We start from the raw sequence: 21395 nt of genomic DNA, 5'->3' as shown, positions 1-21395 counted from the left end.
GCAAGAGCCCCTCAGCATTTTACAGCTGATAGACACATTAAGTACATAATCAAGTTTTGCTCCTGGAACCCAGAAAAGACAAACAGGCAAAGTGAAATTGTCAGTAGAAAAACTAACAGTGCTTTTTCAGAAGAAGTTTCAGAGCTATGAGTAATTGACTAAAGATATGTAAAATGGTGGTTGAGATAAAACATTTGAATATATATACAAGGGCAAGAAGAATAAAATCAATATTCTGACATTGAAAAACTAAGAACACAATAAAGCACACACTGCAAATTGTTACTTTCATCTGTGTCTCTGACCCATTCGTAAGCCAATACTGAGCATCTTTGAAAGCAATTCAACCTCTAAATTATCAAGGACCACATGTATCATGCATTTTACCTGTCACTAACCATTTGTGGCCTGTAAAATGCATTTTAGTATGTATGAATCCAATGTGTGATTTGGTAACGTGTTACAGAATCGCAATTTGGAATTGTGAATACATACAGATTTGGTATTCGGAAGGGGCGTGTTTAGGGCATCCCTTCCTAATATCAAATCGCCGCAGTATGTAGGAATGTTTTGTGACCGAAATGCGGTCACAAAACATTCACATTTTACCAGTCGCAGCTGGCATGACACACAAGTGGGGAGGAGGGGGGGCGGGATAGGTCGTGGGGAGGGGGTTGCGAGGAGGAGGTCGCGTGGGTGAAGTTAACTTACCTTCGCCGGCCTGTTCCTGCGTCGTCTCTGCTTCTCTGCTCCTCACAGGAAGCAGGCAGCCTCCCTCCCCTCCCCCAAGTCATTCACAATGCTGCAATGGCAACATTGTGATTGGGTGGGATGCCGACCACACAGGCGTCTATGGGAGGGCATTTTCTCCATGTAGGCTGCATGCAGCCTACATGGAGAAAACACAGAGTGCGTTTGACTGTTTTGGGTGGCCCTGGGGCTGACCAAACAGTCAGCGCCCTCAGAGCAGGCAAGCCACTCCTCCCCTTCCCTAGAGCAGGACCGTCCCTCCGCCCGCCCCCAATAAAACCCTTCTGCTTTCTCGCAGTGTGAGAAGCAGAAACATAAAACTGTATTTATTATACCATTTTATGTTTCTACTTCTCGCACTGCAAAAAAGCAGTGGGGCAACGCTCCTCTGCCCACATGGAGGAGTTGCCCCTGCATTTTACTTCAAGTAGGTGGTAACCCATTCACAAACTAGAAGGGATCCCCAAGGGAGCCTTTCACCTTTGTGAAAGTTCATTAAATGTTTTTAAGAGTAAGCAGTTGTTCCACAAACTACTGCCGGGGGGTAGAAATACTATATTTAAAATAAAATATAAACATACCTATAGACGCCGGCTACCTCCAGCATCGCATCGCGCCGCCTCTCCTCTCCCTGACTGGTCCCAGCAGCCCCTGGGACAGATTCCCATCCAATCCCTATGCGACAGAGCAGTGCTGAGATTGACCTGAGTGGGCTAGAAAGACGCTCTGCTCAGGCTGGGGAGTCTGTGGGGTTCCAGCTGGGCTGGAGAAAACCTAAGTGTGCAGGTGTGTTTTGGTGGGCCTAAGACGGCCGGCCAAACACTCATGAGCACTTAGCGAGTACACGTAGCACTACTCCTCCCCCTCCCATGCCTCCGCCCCACTTCTCCCTACAGCGCTGGCTCAGAGCCGGCAAATGTAAAATAAACTGATGCAAGAACATTGTTTATTTTTCATTTGCTGGCTCCTAGCCAGGCAGTGGGGTGACGCTCCTCCGCCATTGTGGAGGAGCTGCCGCTGCATTTTTCTTTTTTAAATGCAACCAGTTTTCCTTGAAGGAAAATGGGCTGCTTTTAAAAAAAGATATTGCTTTATCCAAATGCAATCACAAACATGGCGGTCTACTGACCACAGCAACACTACCGTCCCTGTGATTTTAGTGATTCCTAATGAGTTGCATATTGTGACCTGCCTCATTATTATTAATGAGGTAGGTCGTCCTGCGACCCAGTAGGAAATGCTAAATGTAATTCATGGAGTTTCATGCATTCAAATAACGATTACCTAAAGGAGATTCATAGAGAATCGCAATTAGGTAATCGCTATTTGAAATAATGATGCATGTGGTCCCAAACCTCTGACCAAAGAATCTAAGTGTAGAGTTTCACCTCATTCGTGTCATCTAGAAAAGTCAAGCTTTGGAAAGATACTAATTGCTCTCTAAGAGGCAGAATCATACAGTTTTCTCTTCTCTAGCATAACACAGCACCCGTCCTGACAGCCTCGGCTCCACTCACCAGTTTCGTTGTTGCAGTTGCTGCCGCCATTTGACCGTGGGTACGTGTTGAGCTTCAGCTCCAGTCCAGTTCGCTCGCCCCGACCCCCGGTTCCCGGCCTTGGGCCTCGGCAGTTGCCAGTCACCACACAGTCACCACACCACGCCGGTAGGGGTCCCGCCTTTGAGGAGTCCATTCCGACGGAGGCGGAGGAGCCCGTGGCGGTGACAGGCGCTAACATAGACACTGGCAGGCCTCCGAGGCCCCCACTCGCCGACAGTCCCCCGCGGTGGGGCAGCGGTGGGATCCCGGCGACTGGTTGAGAGCACCAGGGGGTAGCAGAGCGGCGAAAGCGGAGAGGCGGAGGGAAAGCACTGCTTTGATTCCTGAGCCTGTCCCCGAGCCCGAGGTCGGACATCTGAGCTTGGGTCCCTCGGCTCTTCTTAGGTGAAGTCGCCTGGGTGGGTGTGGCTGTCGACGGTGGACCTGGCACGACAATTACCTGCTCTGCCTCTCCCTTCTGCTGACCCGCGGCTCACTGTGGGAACTCCCGGGAGGTCTTTTACACCTGCTTTCACACATGCTGTGGGCGCAGTGGGAGAGCGGCCGCACTGGCTGCTGGCTGCTGCTTTGTCGTTGGGCCTGTAGCTGCATTAGCGGAGGGGGTGAGGCTGCGCACTGGCTGAGGAAGAGGGCCCCACTCTGTGGCTCACACAGTTGGACTGCTTCCGGGTTCACCGTGGTGGTGGTGGTCTGCAGGGGCAGTAATTAGAAGAATCCAATAGCCCTAAACACTACCCCACTGCCCCACTGGAACCCAGGGCCCTGAAACAGTACAGTGCAAGTCCAAGGAGGAATGACACGCCCGTTGTGGTTCTCTCTAGATGCGAATAACCAGGCCCTTCCAATCACAGGATGACCAAAAAAGCATCCCCAGCGCCTAGAACACGCTCCTGCAAAGATAATCCCTCCCACCCAAGTGTCACCCAGAAATCTAAGGAGTGCGCAGAACGCAGCCCAGGGATCCCCTATTCGAAAGCCTCTTCTAAAGACTCCTACAGCAAGCCTTATAACCCAATTTCTACACAAATGCCTCCCCAACGATGGGAACCCCCCGTTTCGACCAAACTATTAATATGCTCTAAGGCCAGCAATGGAAAGGAGCACATTCCAGGGAGTCTCCCCAACAGTAAATCTCTCGCAATACAAGATCAATATATACACATCGGGGGACGCCGGTCTCAATCCTGCCCTAAGCCGAGCTGCTCTTCTGGAAACAAACACAAACTCGTAATGGACTTACAAGTTGATACCATCGTCCCGACACCAGGAAACCATGAGCGGGTCATTACAGCCCAAATACATTGCCAACAACAACCTACCCTGCAGTCTCCTATCCAGCCCAGCCCTTCAGACCTCTTGGGATCTGGGCCAATTATGACAGAAGTGTCTGAGTGTCAACAAAATTTTGGGTATCTATCACCAATATTTTTACAAAACTTGGAAACTGAGATTGAAAGAACACTGGAGCTCACCCACAGCTATTCAGGATGACCAGGGAAACCAGGCTTTCCTCTCCACTCAGCCAAAGCCTTAGAAATAGTTTTTCTAACAACGACTCAGGAACATCCCCACCCCAACCAGCGAAATAAATCATGCAAGGGCACTACTCTGAAAATCGACTAAATTGGAGCTGCAAATTGACCTTCTATCAACCATCGCACAACGCTTAGTGGATCTGAGCAACAAGGTGGACCTAATAGAGAACAAGTTTCGCGATAACAAGGATAACCGGCCCTGCATGTGCTTGTGTGCAGCACTTATCGACAAATGGGCAACCCTCCCAAAAATCTTAATAGATCTGGTAGCCTAGCTAAAAGGACAAACAGGGAGCACCACCAACCTCCTGAACAACATTTGCTCCACACCAACAACAATGTGTGTCAGCCTTCGAGCTAACCCGACCACAATCAACTTGGGCAATCCCCCAACGAAGCTCATCAATCAAGCTCCATCCTTGGCCATCAACACTTCTATCAGCCTACTGAGACTGAGTCCCAATCCCCGTACCTCACACTCAGGCAAGAAACTCGAGGGCAGCTACCTTACTCAGAAAAGGCAAGATGAGCCCCTTTCAAAGAGGACAAAGAAAAAACTAAAGAAACAACAGAAAAAGGCCAAAGCTTCTAGAAATGTTGCCCTTCCGCTAATAATTCATAATCAAACACCACAAGCCAATAATGACAAAGTTCGGACATATCCACTTTTCGCTTAAAAACTTGTACCAATCAAATCAATACCAACAGTACCAATCTCAACCGATGCAAAACAAGTGACTGACAAAATACCATATCCAACTCCCCGAACGGGGAAATCGCACAGCTTACAAGGCCCGGCAATCGAATTTCAATCAGCTTCTACACCAACCACCACGAGGCCAGAGCATAATAGCTAACCATGCCTGTCCAGGGAACAAGGACCTATCATCAGGGCACACATCACTCAGGGTCCTTTCTCTTCGGACACTCAGATGATCCGTGACATAACAACCCCGCCATCTCAGAGCCCCATTTTCAGATTAGAAGCCTGTCAACGAGACGTCGGCTCAAGTTCCTACTCAAGCATCTCTCAAATTGGACCAAGAGCCCCGTCCAAGGAGAACCAAGTCAGCAAATCAACCCATGAGGTAATTTTCACCCCTATATATCATATTAAGGGCCAGTACGATATCCTAAACAGGGGCAATATACTTTGCCTATTTAAGCACATACCCACACTGGCCCAAATACAATTGGACCACCTAGCCTGGGTCAAGTTCTTGAGCCTTCCCAGTGAAACCCATGGGGAATCGAACTCAATAGGGTTGAGTTGTCTCACTCGGGGAGGCTAGCACCAGAAGAATCATCTTTAATGGCAGAATGGGGTATAGACATCGCATTCCCAGTACCAGAGAAATATCCTCACGTGTTAAAAGTACCCCCGCCAACGAACAAAGTTTACTCAGTTCTAAGGGGAACAGTGAGCAATCATCATGGGAACAATCCAGCTTTAAAGCCAACACCTTACAACACATACAGGATAACAAGTGCCCTTGATTACATGACAGTTTCCACCTGTGAGCCAACGCAAATCCCTGGACACGGAATTCGGACTCGTCTAGAAGGTTTGCCACATCACGACGGCACCATTACCATCATAAAGGTTGCTTGCCACCGGATTAGCACCAGAACACTGGGAATTAACACACAGCTATCCATTATATCCTGGAACGTAGCAGGTTTAAATAGACTTCTTGGGTTCAACTCAGTAATCAAATACGTTCAAGAAAACAACATCCTTTGCCTACAAGAGACCTGGGCCACCGAACCCCTAATTCTCCCAGGTTTCTGTGAATTTCAGCCATAAAACACAACATATTTGGGAGAGCATCCGGCGGTCTCTCAATCTTCATCAATCAAGCACGCAGAATAGAGACAACTTTAATTGCAACTTACACCACAGACCTGCTCATCAGCTGGCTAAAAAGCAATAATAACCCAACCCGTCTTCTGTTAATCAACTTCTATGTTAACCCCGTCTCTCACCAAAAAATCCTGGCAACAAAAATTGACTATCTTTTAAACAAATACGTTTCACATTTTCCAGTTATCTGTCGGGGACCTGAACACCCGGGAGTTGGGGAATCTGAAAATCCACCCCCCACCATTCACAGAAGCTGCCCCGCTGCAGTATTTCTTTTACAAACAAAACTTGGTCTCCGCACATGCCATCAAAGCGGCTGTGGACCTCCTCTGTTTGCCTCCCTCCACTTTTAGGGACAAGTCCACAATTGACTACATTTTTATCTCAGATCACCGGATACCATATCTTAATAACATCGAAGTGGATCATAGGGATGAGAGCGATCACAGACCGCTGAGGGCAACCTTTCAACTAAACGGGAAAATTGAACCACAACTGCAAAAACTAGGGGTTTCAACCGAGGAAAAGCACTAAGAAGTCCTGAGCAGAATAAAATGGTCTGCAAATCTTGGCCCAAAACTTTTGAAGTGGATTACACACAAAGAGTTGAACCCCAGAGCCGTGAGTACGGCCCCCTTCCCTGGAGCATTGGAAAGTTCTCCTAGCAGATCTAAAACAAGCTCTAGGGGGCGGATTTGGAAACACACAAATGCAGGCTACCTATGCCTACTAACTCCATCACAAATTAAACTAAGGGGACTACATCCAACCAAACGCAGCCTCTCAAAGGCCTTGAAGGCAAGGAGAAAAGGAAATAAAAAATACACAAACACAGATGATATCAGTTCTTCATGCGGAGCACAGAAAGAAAGTCTGGTAGATATGATCTAAGAAAATCGAGGCAGAATGGCTGAAAATATTCACCCTCCTTAAACAAAGGGGACATATTCAACTTTAGAAACACATCAATCAACATAGTAATACCGGTTAGACAAAAGGGAACGGAGTGGCAGCCGCCGAGTGGGTTAAACAAGCAAAGCAGTTATAGTCTAACCACTAGAAAACATCATATACCAACCCTCAACAATCCTCCCCAGTAACATGCCAGGCCGTTAAAACACCTAACATTACAGAGGCCAAGGTCATCAACTCAATTAAAAAAATGAGGACAGATGGAGCCCCAGGACCCAATGGGGTCCCGCATCAGTGTTTAAAGCCTCACATGCATACTGGGCAGGACAGCTCACTCCACTCTTCAAGTACGCTTAACCCACTTCAACTATCAAATCTTCGTGGAAAGGTTGCATTTTTTTCCCTATTTATAAAAAAGGGGACAGTGCGAAACCAGAAAACTACCGCCTTATTGCTCTATTAGATATAGAAGCAAAAGCGTATGCAAGAATACTATTGGAATAACTAGAAGCCTGGATACAAGACAATAACATCCTTCACCTCTTTCAATCTGGTTTTAGGCCTGAAAGTTCCACCAAGGATAACATTTTAGTACTGGGTCAACTGTCATACCGAGCGATCTGGCCAGCACAATTACCTCTTTTCTGCTGTTTTGTGGACTACAGTGCAGCATTCGACCAGGTTGATCGAGGGAAACTGTGGGAATAATTAGGTTCATGGGGAATCCCCCAAAAGTTCTTAAAGACAATAACCACACTACATCAGGGGAGCTGGGTCCACATAAAGACCAGCCAATCCACTGTAACAACTAAGGTTCCAACCCATAACGGCCTGAAACAAGGCTATGTCCTCACCCCCTTCTCTTTAATCTTTACACAGCAGACCTGGTAATATCCCTGGAAGGCGCAAGTTTATTAACACCAAGGCTAGGGAAAGTGTGGCTCCAAATCCTTCAGAACGCCGACGATATTGTAATAATGGATCACACGCGGACCGGCCTACAGAAAGCTCTCAGGGTCCTCCACAGGTACAATCGAAAGAACAACATCAAGGCGAACCAGGAGAAGACCAAGATAATCATCTTTGAGAAGTACCAGCGTAAGAAAATAGCTCAATGGCGCCTAGGCAACCTGCAAATTAAAACCTGCACGAGTTATAACTACCTGGGCGTCAGGCTATCAGAAGGGGCAAAACCAGCGGCCCACCTAAAACACATAAAAAGCAAGGGGGCCGGCATCATTTACAGTCTAAGACGCCTAAATCAGCAACTTCACAGTCCGACTGCAGAACCTATCCTGAAAGTTTTAAGAGCCAAACTTGTTCCATCCCTTAATCATGGTCATCTAGTATTTCCCGGCGCATTCAACAAGCTCATTATGAACCTCCAAATTGCAGCTTATAAGAAGGTTCTAGCTCTCCCTCGACAGGCCAGAAGAGCCAGAGTGAGACTGAAGCTGGGACTCGCCCACCTGGATATTATTTTCTCAGGGGACATAATAAAATACTAAATTAGTACTTTGCATGCCTCAGCACCCTCACTGAAAACTCAAATTAAAACAATTTTTGAAGAGGGTGGTTCCCCATGGAAGGTTCAGTTGGCAGCAGCTACAAGTCTACTTGAAATAGAAGTCTAAACTTTGCACAACCAGGATATCCCGGCCATAGTCTGGAAAAAGACAATGAACGCTCAGGTCAAGAGGATATCATTTGAAAGGAACCTGGAAATTTTACAATACCAACCCAATCTTTCCACACTGGACGTCTCTTATATCCTAGGAAAACCTCAGCCATACTTTGAGCAAGCTTTGACAGTCCTGGCCTGGAAAAAAAGCACCTAATCCATCCTGGGCCCGGCATGACAATGTAACCGCCTGTCGTCTATGTAGCTACCATCATGAATCTTGGCTTCACCTGCTGTGTTGCTGCCCAAAGTTGGCAAGAGAGTGGCACTGCCTGGTACTCCCAATTTGCAGGTCTCACAGCGTTAGATGATGCAGAGAAGTCTCAGACCTGTGTTTCTTTGCTAACACAGCACAAATAGTGGCCCGACTAGGGACATTTACATATTGGGCTGCATTGACACAAACCACCAAAGTCACAAGTTGCAACCAGTTGGCCATCAAGCCAGAGTGACTACTACTAAATGGTCCACAAAAGAACATTTTTGTCCCGTGTCTACAACATATTCAGAGTCCTGCCTCGGATCTTATTCAAAACAAATCCCAGGCACACAAGGGAACAAAAAAATGATTAAGACTAGAGGACCAAACAAGTATGTCAGGCAAGCTAATCCAGGTACCTGGCACCGAAACGAGGAGAAATATGTTGTTTCAAATATTTAGTCATCATAAAACGAACATTAATTTTATTGGGCATAGGTCCCACCTTAAGTACGTGCAAACTGGGTTCCCAGACGCAGGAGCCATCCCCATGCACCAGCACTTTAGTTTTAGTTCGGACAATTGTTTCTACGATTTTATAGCTTGTTGCAATTTCAGTTAGCCCTGTAACCTTTCCTTTTTTCTATTCCTTTTTTATACATGGAAAATTTTGTATATTGTAATGATTTTAATTAATTGAACAATAAAGAAGCACCTCAAGGCATTCAATGTAAAAAGAAATGTATAAAGCATGTCTACGTTATCTGTGCTTAGATATGACAAATTTAAGAGAGCACAGAGCTCAGTGTTAGAATGTGTTGGTCTGGGATCGGTGATTTACTGCTCCCTTTCATCCTCATTTGGGTTATTGGGTTGAAGCGTACCAGACAGCGTAGATTATTGGTTGCAGAAACGTATTAGGGACATGCTGAAAGCTTTACTAGGACTGCATTGCACCAACTGCTTACCATTGACTTTGTGTTTAATAACTCACATTTGTTTGCCTTTTATTTGCTGGCTTTATTTGTTTTAGGGTGTCCAGCATGTCTTTGTTGCTTCCGTGGAGCATGGCCACTTTACCACCTCTCTGAATGGCTTCTGAGCACTCGCTTTGTGGTTACTCCTTTTTCCTTATTCGTGAGGGGTTTTCCAAGAGTACATGTGGTTTCAGGTGACTACCTTGTATGCTAATTCACATCAATAAACGTACTGTATTTCTTTGAAAAGGATTCCTGCCATCTAGCTTTCTGTTTGACTGATTCTATTTATATCTGTCACTACCAGTTCATCAGTCTCACATGCCTGTGAAGAACAATGTGTTGTCTATGAACTTGTTTATTTTTGTCAGTGCTCTTTAATAGTAGCATAACTTAAATAATCCTCTTTCTAAATGTCATGCCCATGGAAGTAGGGGCGTGGGGGTGCTGAAGCAACCCTCAACAAAACACATGTTGGAATTAAGAAGTGAAAGAACAATAAACCACGCCTTTAAAGACTGTTTTTATCCTGTCACATTTGCTGTGCATTCAAAGACAGAGTTCAGAGGAAGGTTGATGTTTACTTTTCTTAATTTGACTGCAAAGTGAGAGGATCTATGTGATAACCTTGCTGGATAGTGGACATGTGAAAGGAAATGCTGTAGGATGTCACTTTTTCAAGCACACAGCAAAATTTAAATGTCAGTTAATTAGCTGCACAAATATTTCAGAATATATCAAAGTTATGAAGCACATTTTTTGTAATTCTGTTGTGTGGTGGAAACAAATAATACAATCAAAACAAATCAATACACTAGGTATATCAGTCTCCACACATTATCGTTTTAGCGATGTATGGTTTACTAATAAAACTGTATTTCTGTGCAAATGTAATGATAATTTCAATCGAATATGTTTTGTCTGTCATGAAGTGGGCTAACACACCATGCATACTTCACTTTATGCCACTCTACTCTACTCCACTGTATGTCACTCCACCTTATGACACTTTACTCCACTCTATGCCACTCCACTCCATTTTATGCCATGTCACTCAACTGCACTTTACTCCACATCCATGCTACTCTAATCCACTCTACTCCACACTATGGGGCATATCAACAACAACCGGCGATAATTATCTCTAAGCGCACTTAGCGCTAGGATAATTATCGCCGGCTAGCGTGAATTTTTATCGCTGAGATAGCGTGCTATTAGCAACGCTTATCTCAATAGCGATAAAAAATCCTCACGCTAACAGGCTAACGTGAGATTATCGCTGGAAACCCAGCGATAATCTCACGTTACCTTGTTGATAGGGACAGGCAAACTTAGCCATGATATCCTCCTTCCATAGGATATCATGGCTAAGTCAGAAAAATACCAGACGTAAAAAAGCAGCGTTAACCGCGGTTAGCGCTGCTTTTTTTGTCTCTAACAGGGTTAGCGACATCCTTGATAATAGGAGAAATGTCGCTTAGCGACATTTCTCCTATTATTTTACTCTGGAGCGCCCCCTTTGCATCTCATTAGAGATGCAAGGGGAAGCGTAGAGTAAAAGGGTGCTAATATGCAAATTTGCATGTTAGCACCCTGTTGTTGATAGGGCGCTAGTTTTATCTCTCCATTTTTGGCTTTTAAAGCCAGAAAAGGAGAGATAAAGCCCTTGTTGATATGCCCCTTAGTTACTCTATGTCATTCAACTCTATGCCACTCCACTCTATGCCCCTCCACTCCATAACACTTTACTCCACTCTACGCAGCTCCAATCTATGCCATTCCACTCTACGCCACACCACTCTACACCTCTCCACTCTATGACACTCTATTTAATCCTATGCCACTCTATTTCACTCTATTTCACTCTATCCCACTTCTCTGTACTCCATTCTCCTCCACTCTTACTCTACGACACTATATTCCACTCTGCAACACTCCACTCTACAACATGTACTCCAATGTATGCCTCTCCACCACTCCAAGCTACTTCACTCTATGACACTCTAATCCACTCTATGACACTTCATGCCACTTTACTTTACACCACTCCACTCTACGCTACGCCACGACATTCCACTCTACGTCACTCCACGACATTCCACTCTATGCTACTTCACTCTACATCACTCCACTCTATGCCACTCCACTCTACACTAACCCTTGGCGGGTAACTCTGCTCCGCCAGTGGAGTTTGCGGAGTTTTGCCTACTTCGCGCTCCATTGCAAATGCAGAGGTAGGCAAAATTCTGCCTCCGTGGCGGAGCAGAGTTAGCTTCTCCCTCCCCCCCCCCAAATTCTCTAAAAATGATAAAAAAAGGCACTTACCTGCATTTCTGCCACCTCCCCTATTCATCCTGCTCCTCTCGCGTCCTTCTTCATTGAAAAAAACACAATTAGCTGTGCGTCTTACGTGTGCGCAGACGCACCCACAAGACGTACAATGTAGTGTTATTTTCAATGAAGGACACGCGGAGCAGGAAGGAGAGCAGCCAGACTTGGGAGGTGGCAGAAACGCAGGTAAGTGCCTTCTTTTATCATTTTTAAAGAATTTGGGAGGGAGGGGAGCGAAGCGGAGAGAAGCGTAGTTCCACAGAGTTTTTTTCAAACTCTGTGGAGCTACGCACAGAGGCACTACGCCAGCGCCGCCCACCCTTACTATACACCACTCCAATTGATGTCACTCCACTGGCACCATAATCCACTTCACATCCTTCCTCGCAGTACGCACACAGAGAGTCCGCCTTCCTCCTTTCACCTCACAACCCAAGCACATGATCAGTGGAGTACCCCAAGGCTCATTGATTAGCCCTACCCTTTTCAACTTTATATGACTCCTCTTGCAGACATCATCCTATCGCACAACACCAACATCATCTCCTAAGCCAACAACACCCAGCTTGTCCTCTCACTCTCACCGAACTCCACTCTGACAAAGACTACCTTCCACAACTGCATGAAGAGTGTCATAATGCAAATGAAAGACAACTGCCTGAAACTCAACACAGACAAAACTAACGTTCTGGTCTTTGGCAGACACACCACCCTTTGGAACGACTCTTGGTGGCCAGAGGAGCAGCCTCGACATCATACTGAACAGTGAACTCTCCATGAAATGACAAGTCAACACCGTCACCTGAGCCTGCTTCCACATGATCCGCATACTCTGCAAAATCTTCAGATGGCTCCCCATCAGCACATGGAAAACTGTGATACAGGCCCTTATTACCAGCTGCCTCGACTACAGCAAGGCACTTTATGCAGACACCCCCCTAAAGCACTTTAAAAAACTCCAAATGATCCAGAACGCAGCAGCCAGACTGATACTCAACCTGCTCAACAGTACACATATCACCCAGCACCTGAAAGACCTGCACTGGCTCCCAGACCAGAAGAGATACCAGTTCAAGCTCCTGGCCCACTCATACAAAACACTCCACAACCAAGGACTAGACTAATGGACCAGCACCTGATCTTCCACCAACCCTCCAGAAACCTCTGCTCTTTACACCTCACCCTCACTCAGACTCCACGTATCTACCACAGCCGCTCTGGAGGACATTCCTTCTCCCTCCTTGCAGCCTAAGCCTAGAACATCCTCCACCTCCGCACTTCTCTATTGCTGAACCACACCAGGAAGGGACTCAAGAGCTGGCTCTTCAGCTCATACCTGCAGTACAGCACCTAGATACCTCGCCTCCGGGGTGACTGGCCAGGCTATACAAATACTACTTGCTTGATTGATTGACTATGCCCCTCCATTCCATGCCACTCTTCACCACTTCACTCTACGTCACTCTACTGCACAACACTATGCATTGGTCTATGCCTTTCCACTGTATAACATTCCACTCCACGCCACTCTATGCCACTCTACGCTACTCCACTCTATGCCCTCCATGCCATTTTTCTCCACACTACGCCACTCTTCTGTATGACACTCTACTCCTCTCTATGACACTCCACAGCACTCTACTCCACACTATGACACTCCATGACTCTCCTCTCTACACCACTCCATTTTGCGACACTCTACTTCACTCTATGATACATCCCTCGGTGACACTCTACTCCACTCTACAACACTCCACTATGTGACGCTCTAATCTACTCTACACTACTCCACACCACCTTACTCCTCTCTACACCACTCCAGTCTTTAACACTGTACTTTTCTCTATGCCACTCCCCTCTACACTACCCCACTCTTTGACACTCTACTCCATGCTGCTCAATGACACTCTTCTCCACTCTACAACACTCTATGTCACTCTGTTAATCCATTCTACACCACACTACTTCACCTCAATCTACAACACTCTACAACACTCTCCTTCACTCTCTGATACTCCACAATACTCTACTCTACTCCATGACACTGTATGACACTGCACTCCACTCTACAACACTTTGCTCCACTCTGTGACACTCTTCGCCGCTCCACATTGCGACACTCTACGCCACTCCACTCTATGCTACTCTGCTCTGCAACACACCACTCTATGACACTCTATTCTAATCTCGCCACTCCACTCTACCCATCCAATCTACGCCATGCCACTTTACTCCACTGCATGTCACTCGACTCTACACTACTCCACTCTGTGACACTTTACTCCATGCAAAACTACGACAGTCTACTTCACTCCACTCTACAACTCTCTACTCCACTCTACTCTACTCCACTATACAACATTCTACGACCCTCCACCCTATGCCACTCCACTCTAAACTACTCAAATCTGCGACACCCTATTGCACTCCATGACACTCTACACCACTCCACTCTATGACACTCTACTCCATTCCAGTCTAAAACACTCTTCTTCACTCTAAGCCACGCCACTCTATGCAACTGTACAATTTTAAAAAAACCTTCACACATCAGAGGTTAACATATTAACACTTTAGTTTTCTGAACTAAGACAAAAAAATAATTTAAAAAGTGTATTGCTGTACACAGAAAATATTCATCCACAAGCAAACCTTAGCGTTTCTTTCTCCCTTGCACACAAATTCATGGTGTGTATCTCAGAGATCAACTCTGCTCTGCATCAAGCTAAAAAAAGCTACAACTCCACTCTTACTCTCTTTTCTTACTGTTAGATTTTCACTGTACTTGCACCCTAGAAGTCACACATATATTCCCAGCCATTCTTTTGAGGCAAACATGTCCATTTTAGAGATTGACAGGGCCCCTTAAACACGGTGGCCCGATAAGTCTGCTGGGTCGGTAGAGGACCAGTCTCACCACTCACAGTGGAAGATGAACAACCACATGTAAACATCTTCACTGTGTAGGTTAAATTGGTGTGCCTAAATTGCTTCTGGTGTAACAGCACAAGCATTTTTGCAAAAGTTAATGCTGTGTGGGCTACCATATTATGGTGGTTTTCTAAGCATCATTTTCCTGCTCATGAGCATACCACAAAGCTGAAATGTTTAAGTAGCAAATTGAAAGTTCTCAAATGTTATTTGCATAGGATTCACAACCATTTGCTAGGCTAGAAGGTATGGATTTGATGCCTGGTGTATAAAAAGAGTAGTTGCAAAAAAAGTGGCCATAATCTACACACAGTTTTTTGTGATCAGTCTTTTTTGCTATTAGGTCATACCGTTAAATGTTCAGTCACAGGAGGCTGCAGAACAGCCGGTCTAATGAATATTAATTAGGAAGATCACTATTTGCAATCCTCTGTGACTGACTGCAAATAAAAGGATGGTGGTCTGCAAAAAATGTATAACACACGAAACACAGGGGGTCTAACAGCCAAATTTGAGAGGCTACACTGTCGATACTGAGTCAACAAGATCTCAAAATATCTTTATCGCACACACATAACGTATTAATAAAGATAAAGAAGGAAAAAAGGCTAACACTACATGCATAGAGGAGACCGGTACATCATCGATTATTCGTAAAATGGCTGATTAATCCACAACAGATTGTAAAGGGTTTCCATCAAATTAGACTCAATGATCAGTCCTATAATTTGGCCAAACCCATGTGCAAATGAGGCTGGTCCCCTGATCAGTGGGACACTCAGCTCCGCACCTTATTGTTGTATCAGGATTTGGTCCACCAAATACACAAACCGTCCATGATGACTGATCTTTTGATGGTAAAGTAAGAAGAAATAGTGCAACGAACAAAAAAGTGATTTAAAATAGGATGGAATGTCCTCCTTCTAAATACTTTATTCTACGGACTGGACACGCCTCCTAATTAAAAAATAGAACAGTGCAAAAGAAGACAGTGACAATTATCTGTCTACATAAGGGCCAACATGTTTCTGCCTAACGGGTATTTAATCCCTTGGCATTCGTCAGGGCCTCTGCTCGTATAATAGTTGCACTCCTAATAGTGAAATATAGAATTCACCACCATCACCAAAAACAAATTATAATAAAACTGGTTTCGAACGGTACAACCTGTAACAACCATGGACATTAACCCTCCGACTCACAATGATTACTGTGAATTCTGTGAAGGAAAACGTTATATCATTAGTACTGTATTCGATGCATCAGTCTCATGTGCATAGTGTGTCACCAAACCAACCAATAATGTGTGTCAGAAAATTAATTTTTATGCTTACCCTTTGTGGTAGGGCAATAGACCTCACCTCACCTGGATACTGCTCAGGTACTAAGAGGCCCCGCACTACAAAGATATAGGGAAAACAAAAGAATGTACAAAGTACTACAAAGAAATTTTTTTGCTTTATACCCTGCCTATGATCATTCCTATAACCAAATGCCCTGTATCTAGAGGCAAAACATGTGAGGTAGATAAACACCCCAAACTCAGTGTACTAAGCCTCAAAATGACCCAGAAACTCGACTAAGACACCAAACTTTAAGGAAGATTAAAACTCCCTTGTATGCTCATTCAGGAATTTTACAACATACTGATCTACAAAACCTGTGATTTGCTAAAGTTTACAACATAGTATAGCTAAAAATATTCTAAAAATATTCTGTGGTAGCTGCTCACCTTTCCGTCGGTACCTCAAGCTCCCATCTGAGACTTGGGGGAGGCACCGATCTGTAGGAGATGCTTGTATAAATAGTCTAGTGAGGGTTTCGTGTGTTATACATTCAGTTGGTGCTGGGGATAAAATCAGGTGTGGGTCTTTAAAAAATATATATCCCTTGGACCCTATTTTAAATGGTTTTGTTTAATCTGGTCTGCAAAAAATAGCTGACTACCACCTCCCTGAAGCAGGAATGGTTATTTTTAAGGCAGTTGTGTCCCTCAAAGGAACCAATGCACCTTTAACAAATAATACAAATTCCCATGCGGGAAGATCTCAGGTGGAGCAGACATTGGTGCCTTGACCACTGCCCTTTACCTCTGGGGTCACCTCACAACATTCCCAGAGATGGAAAGGCATTTCTCACATGCAAATGGGTTTAATAGCTGCAAAAAATAAATTTCACAGTCAAAACCCTTTAATTATTTAAATCACAGGTTGAAGTCCGGCATACCTCAACAGTCGACTCACCTTCTACACCCCGAACTGCCAACTCCGCTCCGCCGACCTCGCCCTCGCCACCGTCCCCCGCATCTGAAGAGCGACCACCAGCAGCAGATCGTTCTCCCACCTCACCGCCAAGACCTGGAACACCCTCCCCATCTTCCTGACTTCTCAGGACCTGGCTATTCGAGCAGTAGCAACACTCCCCCCCAGCACCGTGATACCCTCACAGGTGAGTAGTGTGCTTTACAAATGCTCTGATTGATTGATTGATTGAGTTTGTTATACAAAATGGCTTGATGTATCAGGCCTCTAGTCATTTCATTTAAAAAAAATTACTTTCAGTTACATTTTCCTGCAGTCCCCTTCTGTACATTTGAAAATGTAACAACCAAATTAATTTTCAGAGATATAGAAGTAACGTAGACACAGCTAATAAAAACTAAAATGAACATGAATAAATTGTTATAATATCTGTTTATGCTTTGATATGCACCTATCAGTGGGAATGGAATTTATGTAAAAAGATACACAAACTGCTAATAATTGGAATCATCCGAAGAATGGCAGAACTTTTCTATTAGTTATGTAAGAGTTAAGAGAGGGTGATGTTAGGTTTCACAATAGCTTGAAAATAATAATGTAAGCAGTACATATAATGAATGTGGGAATCTCTCAAGGGCTAATGATTGAGAGGTTTGCCTTTTCAGATCAGCTGTCAAAAGATATTGGAGTCTATGTTTTAACATGAGCAAATCACTGACACTCTTGATAGGGTTCTATAATATTTATAGTTGGTTTTCAAGTCTGAGACCCAATCCACAGAGCTTCCTACAACTACATTTTAGACCCTAGCCAATAACTGGTATTAGTGAAATCTATGCTTGCCACCCTTATTCCAAAGCGTGATAATAATGGCACAATGGTGGTTACTACAAGCCTAACCCATCTTAAAACATGGATTTAATTGAATTCATCTGACAATAATCTTGACAAAAGATATAAACATACCATGCATATATCAGATGAATGGCCACAAACTGAATCTTTTCAAGGGAGATGGTGGCAAATATATTTCATGGTTGTAATAGATCATAGGAGCTGGAGAAAAATGTGATATACCCATGTCAATAACCTTGGACAGAGAAAGGGCATTAGACTGATCATATTTGTAGTGAACTTTGATGGCTTTTTTTCGAGCTTCGTTATGAGTTGATAAGTACTTACAGATAACTTAGTGTTTTAGAAAGTTATGTTACAAAGTGATTGTCCACATTGTTTGATTTTCTGCTTTCTGCTTCTTTAGTGCTGAAAGAAATTCATACTCATGTTCTTTATATAGAGAACCCGAGTATTTTTTTTTTATTGCAGATTGCATTATTGATTTTGCCAGACCAAAGCAGATTAAACACCAATTTCTCACCCTGTGGCCTCAAATTCAAACTATCTAGTCAGTCAAATAATCATATCTACATTATAATTACTAGAAAAGCTGCTAAGATTTTGTGAACTAATTTAAGGCATTTAACAATTAAGATGAAGAAAGACTATGAATGAATAATTATACTTTCAAATGGCCTTCTTTTCAAAACTGTTCTTAATTACCACTCTTCCTTTGAAACTTTGCAACTAGTAGTCTAAAGATACCTAGCAAGTTTTATGAGTGAACATGTATAACTCACCTTTTTCTGGGTTCATTATAAAGAGGTGAAAAGGGTTAGATGTTTGTTCACTGGCCTTGAGTTATATTGCTGGACCTTGTATGGGTTTAATTTGTCCAATTGGATGCAAAACAGCCAATGGATAAATGTGTTGATGGTAATAGAAAATTAAGCACTGTCATTCTTTTTTAATAATTGTATGATTCTTTATTATTAGCTGTTTATTTAATAACTATATGATTGAGGAGAAAGGCTCAAGACTCTCTAAGAACCATTGTCTTTGGCCATTTGAACACTAGAGAGACATGTTTAATATGTGTGACTCCCAAAGCATAGTATACTAGGATATTCCACATTTAAACTTGGTCTACTCTTTTGAGTGCTGCCAGGATCTTTACTCTTCATAGGTTTCCGATTCAAGATTAGATGGTTGCCTCAAATCCTTAGACTGAAGTGTGAGCTTTCTTTTGCAGAAAAATTAAGGTATGTTATCCTGAGGCCATTATTGTACATCTTAAATATATGCAAAGTATTTAAAAAAGCAGGACCACTTGGTCCTGCTTTTTACAAATTTAGATGCCCTGATACCAGATAATTGACACAATGACACATTTGCAAAAGATTTGCATGACATATTGGGGTCCTGTACCAATATAGTGAGATCTGTGGTAACTTATAGAAGCTCAGCCATGAGCTTTTGTTAATCGACAATGCCTGCTGATATCTAGTTGTTTTCTTAAACTCCAGCTTGCTTGTCTGTTACTGTATATGTGTTCATCTTCACTCGTCTGTACTGTTTAAATGTTTTTAAGGCGCTAAAGCTTTATTTTAAATTGCTGTGTCCAGATTTATTTTTAACAAAAAGCATACAGCCTATGTTCAGTCTCTGAACCTATAATCTGCTTTCATATAATAATAAAAAAAATGTTCATCACAAAAAAAGATACTTGACTACTGATCCATCATTGAGTAGGCATCAACCAACTTCTTTTGCAGATCTATAGCACCTGCAGAAAAGATTGGTTTTGTTTTGCTTCTTAAGTTCACCTTTACGAGTTGTGTTTGCTGTAAAAGAGCAGGCACAGTCTCAGACTGAGGAGCAGGCTACCTTATTGCCTTTTTGGGCAGATGGTGCAGTCCAGGGACTGGAATGAACCGACTGGTACACGGGTTAGGGAGGGACAGAGTTAGTGGGCTAAGAGGTAGGAGGCATAGAAGGAAAGTCCTCTTTTGGGAAAGGAGGAGGTACCTTGACTACCCATGTGGTCTGGTGGAATTATTTAAGTGCACCCTCCTACCCCGTCACATTAGTTAGGGATCATTTGTTAGGGATGTGCACAAGGGTAACATGGTGACACAGATGCATTGGGGTGGTATATGTAAACTTGTCATTGATGAGCAAGTACTTGTAAACATGTCATTGATGATCAGTTGTAGAGACAGGTAGAGTGATTAATAGTAGGCCACAATAAGGTTAGCTATGTAGCAGGGTAGGAGGATCAGCTGGTGGGATCAGGGGCAGAGATCTGGGAGATTTCCGAGTTGGTTTAACCAAAAAACTGAGGTTGTTTGGGAGGTTCTTAGTAGAATTTGTCTAATGGTAGTGGGATAGTTCTTAGTAGTAGTTTAATAAGGCTGAAGGGTGTTTTTTGAGTGAGTGGTATGTCTTGGTTAGTGTTTAGTGAGGCCTTAATGCTTGTCTGTAAGGCAATGTCGAGAATTTTGCTTCTTCGTTTGGACACCTGCCTCATCGAAATTCCCTTTTTCCACATATAAAAGAGTAGAGTGGTTTCTTGGGTTGCGCCATATCGCCCGATGGGAAGCATTTTACAAATCTAAACTTTATATCAAACACTCCTCCTGCAATCCTCTTTAAGCCTGACCTAGGACAGGCCTCACCTATATAATGTGGGATGGGTTTACCTATAAAATGGGAAACAACCAATACAATACAGTCATTACAATGCACTCATTACAACGCAACATCCTTTACATCGCATGCCATTAAAGCATATAGGGAATAGTCATTTTTACCCCTACACTATCCAACACTTACCCTACTGTTGCACTCACTGGAGTGGGAATAGTATTACAATGCATATCACTACAACGCATGCCAGTACGGTAAACAGACATAATATCGAATTCAAAATATCGAAAGGACAGAATATCGAGTTTTTAATATAGAATGGACAGAATATCAAATTGCCAAAATATAGTGGTGAAGAATATCGAAAATCAGGTAAGAAATAAAATATCGATTTAAATAATATAGAAGTAAGTAATATCGACAGTCATAATATAGTTGTTAAAGATATCGAATTTTTTTATAGTATTTTAAGTGTTAGTATATGAGTTACAAGTATGTATACATTTTGGAATGTATGTTTGAATATTTTTAAAGTAATGAATTTTATGTTATTTAATTTTTGGGTAATTTAATTCCGTAGCGGGTTGTGGGTTTATAGGGGATTAGGGTGGGAAGTAATTTAATTATAGTACATTAAATATTAATTTTTAGGAATTATTAATTATTTTTAATTTAATTTTGCGTTTTACTTCTGTAGCGGGTTGTGGGTTTATAGGGGAATAGGGTGGGAAGTAATTTACTTGTTATTAGGTAATTATTAATTGGTATTGAAAACTAATTGGTTGTTGATTAATTATTAATTGGTAAATAATTTGTATTAATTGGTAATTAATTAGTATTAATTGTTTAATTGATAATTATGTTAATTGTATTAATTTATTATTTATAGCGGGTTGTGGGTTTATAGGG

The sequence above is a fragment of the Triturus cristatus genome, chromosome 6, assembly GCF_964204655.1.
Source record: "Triturus cristatus chromosome 6, aTriCri1.1, whole genome shotgun sequence".
Lineage (NCBI taxonomy): Eukaryota > Metazoa > Chordata > Amphibia > Caudata > Salamandridae > Triturus > Triturus cristatus.
Note: the sequence above shows the minus strand (reverse complement) of the source record.